Below are 5,381 nucleotides of genomic sequence, written 5' to 3' on the forward strand. Positions count from 1 at the left end.
CCGGATCTTTTGTAACCCAAGATGACAATTATCTCAATGAAAAAGAAAACAGTTTTCCACGCGAACAAAATCGAGTTCGAACCACGAGATTGGCGTTTTCCCATCATCGACTACGTCTTGCATGGAATATTGCCGGAAGATGTGAAGGAAAGAGAGTCGATCCGGCGAAGAGCACCAAGATTCTACTATAATACGGAGAATCGAACGCTATACCGCAGGGGGTACGATGGGTTGCTATTGCGTTGCCTATCAACCAAAGAAGCTGAAGAGGTCCTTAGGGAGGCGCACGAAGGAGAGTGCGGCGCACACCAACCTGGTCCCAAGCTCTACGATCGCATCAGAAGAATGGGGTATTTTTGGCCTTCCATGATGAGTGATGCAATCACGTATGCCCGAAAGTGTAATGCGTGTCAAATACACGGGAATTATATGCACCAACCTCCGGAGCATCTGCATCCTTCGGTTACGTCATGGCCGTTCGAGACTTGGGGAATGGACATTGTTGGTCCTATAAATCCTCCGTCAGTCAAAGGCGACCGGTTCATCCTGGCAATTACCGATTATTTCTCCAAATGGGCTGAAGCAGTTCCACTCAGAGAAGTTAAAACGAGTAATGTCATTGCATTCATCAAGCACCATATCATCTATAGGTATGGCGTTCCAAGACGAATCATACATGACAACGGTCCTCAGTTTGTCAGCAACTTCTTCATAAGGTTCTGCGAAAAGTTTAAAATTCAGGATATCTCGTCGACGGCTTATAATCCCACAGCAAATGGATTAGCTGAAGCCTTCAACAAGACTATCATCAAACTCTTGTCAAAGATCGTGAAAACTAACAAACGAGACTGGGATGACAAGCTTGGCGCAGCTCTATGGGTCTATCGGACCACAGTGCGCACACCAACGGGAGCAACCTCGTATTCGCTCGTATACGGATGTGAAGCTGTTCTTCCATTAGAGATCCAAATCCCGTCTCTTCGGATCGCTCTCGCAACACAGATGACGACCGAAGAACAACATCAGAAACGCCTCGAAGAACTCGAAAGGCTCGATGAAGAGCGCCTGGAAGCTCAACAGCATATTGAGTTTTACCAAGCTAGAATCTCTCGAGCCTTTGACAAAAAGGTTCGACAAAGGAGTTTCAAAGAAGGGGATTTGGTTCTGGCTATAAGACGGCCTATGATCCTTAACTCCAAGAAGAAGGGTAAATTTAAACCCAAATGGGAAGGACCATTCGTAGTGGAGACAGTCTACTCGAGTGGCGCATATCGCCTTGTCACCAAGGACGGTGACCAGCTTATAATGCCGATAAACGGCAAGTTTCTGAAAAAATACTATCCTTAGCATCTTCAGGATAACCAACGCATCGGGAAGTTCCCGGAAGAATACCACATGGGTATTCTTAGGGATAACCCAGTCATTGTGGAATTGACGAATAAGAAATCTACATTCGAGCTCTGAAGGTCAGAATGTCTCTTCTTATTTTTATCAAAAAATTCTCTAACTCTTATGAGTTATTTTTATGAGATGAGATCTAATCCTCTGATAGGTTAATCTTTCCTCACCAAACCATCCGCTGATCAAATTAAACGACAGTGGATCCACCAACATTTCCATTTGCCCGTCGTTGGCATTTCTCAGACTTGACATGCTAGGTCCTAAACGCCTAGCATTAAAGTCTCCCTTTGAGTGATAATACGAATTGGCACTTTCTTTGCTACCCGTATTCCACTTTCTTCGCTTTCTGGTCAAACCTATAAAAGTTAGGGCCAAAGCCAAAATCCCCTCTCGATTCCTCCAATGAACGAGAGGTCCACTTTCAAATCGAGTGATCAAACCTTCCGACAGTTAGGGTCATCTCAAACTCCTGCTTGGTCAAACCTATAAAAGTTAGGGCCAAAGCCAAATTCCTCTCTCGATTCCTTCCATGAACGAGAGGTCCACTTGGAACAGTCAAACCTATAAAAGTTAGGATTGCTCCCGATCTCGCTTAGTCAAGCCTACAGATAGTCGAGACTAAGGTCGAGTCATTCATTTTCGATAAACGAAAAATCCACCTTTGTCCCCTTTTCCACCAAACCTATAAAAGTTAGGGTTGAAATCGGGTTTTCTCCTCAATGAATGAGGGATTCTTTGGGCTCAAATGACTAATCCTATAAAAGGTAGTGTCGTTCGAACCTTTCCGATTCTCGGAGTGGAGATCCCACTCTTAGTTTCATCCTTTCGGATTCTGGGGGTGGAGATCCCACCTCGAGTTTCCTTTCCAGCTGAAGATAGAATATAAAATTCTTCCTCTTCAGCACCGGGAGATAGAATATAAAATTCTTCCTCTCCCGTTTCCTTTCCGGCCGAAGATAGAATATAAAATTCTTCCTTTTCAGCACCGGGAGATAGAATATAAAATTCTTCCTCTCCTGTTTCTTAGTCTGTCTTTGCTTTTAGAAAAGACATGATTCTCAACTTCCAATCCGGGCACTCAATGCACGGGGAATTTCATCTCGAAGCCTAAGTAGGGATAAGTCAACGCCTAACACGCGTTGCCGGGTAGTCTATTCCCGTGAGAAAGACGAAGCCTATGTATTCAAAGTCATAGCACTAAGTCTAAGAAAAGCAATTTTCTTAGCACAACGTTACATGTGAGACGGGCTTTAATAATTCACATGCTAGTTCGATTTCAAACGGTAATCGGTAAAGACATATCAAACCCGTTGAGGGCTGGGGGTTTGCCAAAAATCCCATAAATACAAAAAAAAAATCACAAGAAAGAAGTGAAATGCAAAGCTTCTATTAATAGGCCGAGTCAAAAGCATACAACAAGAAGCTCGTTAGCCCGAAGGCAGCTGGCGGCTGAGAATATGAGACTTTAAGCTAAAAAGTCTATCTACATAACTCCGCTCAAGTCCCGCCTGCAGATCAGCTCGGGCAGATTCCTCAGAATTGGGCCTCTTTCAACCTAGTCGTTTCCTCGCGGTTCGAGTCCAAAGAGCGGAGTAGCTCAGCTCTCTCCGTATCTTTCCTCACCACACTAGCCATTAGCTGCGCAATGGAGCTCTCGTGTGACTGAAGCTCGCACCCGATGGAAGATCTCAAGTCACAGCCATTAGCTGCGCAATGGAGCTCTCGTGTGACTGAAGCTCGCACCCGATGGAAGATCTCAAGTCACGTCACTTTGCCATCCTATGCTCCAACTGAGAGGACACGAAAGAAGAAGCCCCGTTAACCTCCAACTCCTTCAACTCTCGTATCTCTGACTCCAGGGCAGCGAAATCGGTAGTGAAAGAGTCGGCCAATTCCGAGTGTCCTTCCTCCCTCATCATCATCATGTGGCGAGAAAAGGAACGCCTGAACTGATCGAAGCCGCCTCCTCTATGAAGAAGTTTCTCTATCAGGCCATTATAAAAGGCAGTGAAGAAGCTGAGGTCCGTACGAAAAGCCTCTCTGTCAGGATCAGTATCGACAAAAAGGGCGCGGACACGCTCGTATAGGGAAGATCGAGATCCTACAAGCAACAACATAGAAGTTCAGCGGATTATCGAATACGATAAGGAAATTCAAAAGGCAAGTTCTGAGCATACCAACGCCAACGGATGTCCCCTCATGCTGAGGTCCGACAGGCTCTGAGACAGCAGCAGAAGAGGGTATATCAACCCCTGCAGGCGGATTGCTCATATCACTCGGCAAGGACGGAGAGACGTCACTTCTATGCAGATTTTCAGCCCCGGGAACTGTAGTAGTATCAGGCCCAACCGCCGGTCCTATAGTTACACTCCTATATTAGTCAAATGGAAATTTGGACAAATAAGGAGAATCGGGACAAGAAGATTGTATCCATACCTGCAATCCCACCGTCCTCAGATGCAGCGGGAATACCAAGAGTCATAAGAGTATCGGCCCAAGCGGCTGGTCCTATGGTGACACCCTCTTATTAGTTAAAATGAAAATTTAGACAAATAAGGAGGATTGGGATAATAAAATCATCTGCATACCTATAGATCCATCATCCGTAGGCATCTGAGGAATGCCAGGAGTCATATGAGAATCAGTCCCAGTGGCTGGTCCTATGATTGCACTCATACGTTAGTCAAAAATTAGATAAACATAGAGAAGCGTGATATCCCTAAATCGTATGCGTACCTGCGAGTCCGTCACTCCGAGGCAAGCTGGATATGCCAGGGATCGATATCGGGCTAATCCCAATGGTTGGCGCTGCAATATTAATCCTTCATTAGTCAGATAAAAGATCAGGCAAGAGGAAGGGAATCAGATATATACCGGTGGATGAATCATTCCCAAAGAATGGTCTCTCGGTTCCTCTGGAAGTCTGCTCAGCCAGCATGTCAGCTAATAAGCCGGCATCAGGCTTCGAGAAGCTTGGCCTGTCCATCGCAACATCTGCAGGGTAACCTGAATGTTGAAAGATGAGGAAATCTCGAGAAAAAACTTTCAGCAAAAACGGAAGATTTTCCTTCCCCATGCTTGAAGAAAGTAACATTGGATGAAGATATACCTGGATATGGGACTGCGGACTCAACATTATTCATCTGCTCGAGATCGATGTTTAGATCGATGCCCAAAGACCCGTCGTGAAGGGCGTCGCACATTTGCTGCATAAAGCAATCCATATTATCGGATCCAGGAGATGCCGAACCCGGTGGAAGCTCACCCTCTTCGAAGAACCCTGGAGCATAAAACATGGTTACGAATCCCAAAAGGTAAATCATCTTAAAGCAATGAAGATAAAATCTTACCTTCCCCTCCATCGGCGGTGCTTCCTAAGTCCACTCCATAAGGACGCTGACCGTCGTGGGGTTTATGGGCAGTCTTCTTCCTCTTCGGGGCACCAACCCTCCTAGGACCAATGGGTCGGTCATGCACAGGCCTGTCACATGTTTCAACGTGTGCAGGAGCCGGCGGCTCATGATCGTCGGCTGTCCTACCTAAAGTGACAATAGCCATTTCATTAAATGAACAAGAGATGTCATTAATGGAGAAGGAAAATCAAAGAGGCAGGACAAACCGGTATCGAGATCCCCTCCGTCGGTATCTGCATCCACATATTCTTCCTCAGAGGTCTCGTCTTCGTCACCCGTAGGAAGGAGCTCTTCATCCTCGGTGAGAAGAGGTTTGGCACGCCCCTTTCCCCGCTTTCGAGCAACCTCAGCCCGGCGAGCAGCCATCATAGCAGCCCGGACCGAGTACTCGGACTGTAACTCTGAAAGGCTCCTCACGCCGATGGATTCATAGGCGGAAAGGAACCACTTGCAACTGAGGAAAGTGGTCAGTGGCTTACGCCTATGTGAAGGAAGAGCAAAATGGGCTCCAGTGCAGCCCACCATAGTCCACAGCCATGCTCGCACACCATCAATAAGTCCTCCCTC

General features: G+C 46.4%; 1 long non-coding RNA gene across 1 annotated transcript; it reads right to left on the reverse strand.

Moving 5' to 3' along the window:
* Positions 1-3,872: 3,872 nt before the first annotated feature.
* LOC109828290 lies at positions 3,873-4,176 on the reverse strand. Its single transcript, XR_002243642.1, has 3 exons — positions 4,138-4,176; positions 3,990-4,061; positions 3,873-3,909 (listed from the first exon to the last, which is right to left on the reverse strand). It is a non-coding gene; the product is annotated as an uncharacterized LOC109828290 (long non-coding RNA).
* Between the last annotated feature and the right edge of the window lie 1,205 nt (positions 4,177-5,381).

Source organism: Asparagus officinalis, unplaced genomic scaffold, assembly GCF_001876935.1.
Source record: "Asparagus officinalis unplaced genomic scaffold, Aspof.V1 AsparagusV1_Un969, whole genome shotgun sequence".
NCBI classification, from domain to species: domain Eukaryota; kingdom Viridiplantae; phylum Streptophyta; class Magnoliopsida; order Asparagales; family Asparagaceae; genus Asparagus; species Asparagus officinalis.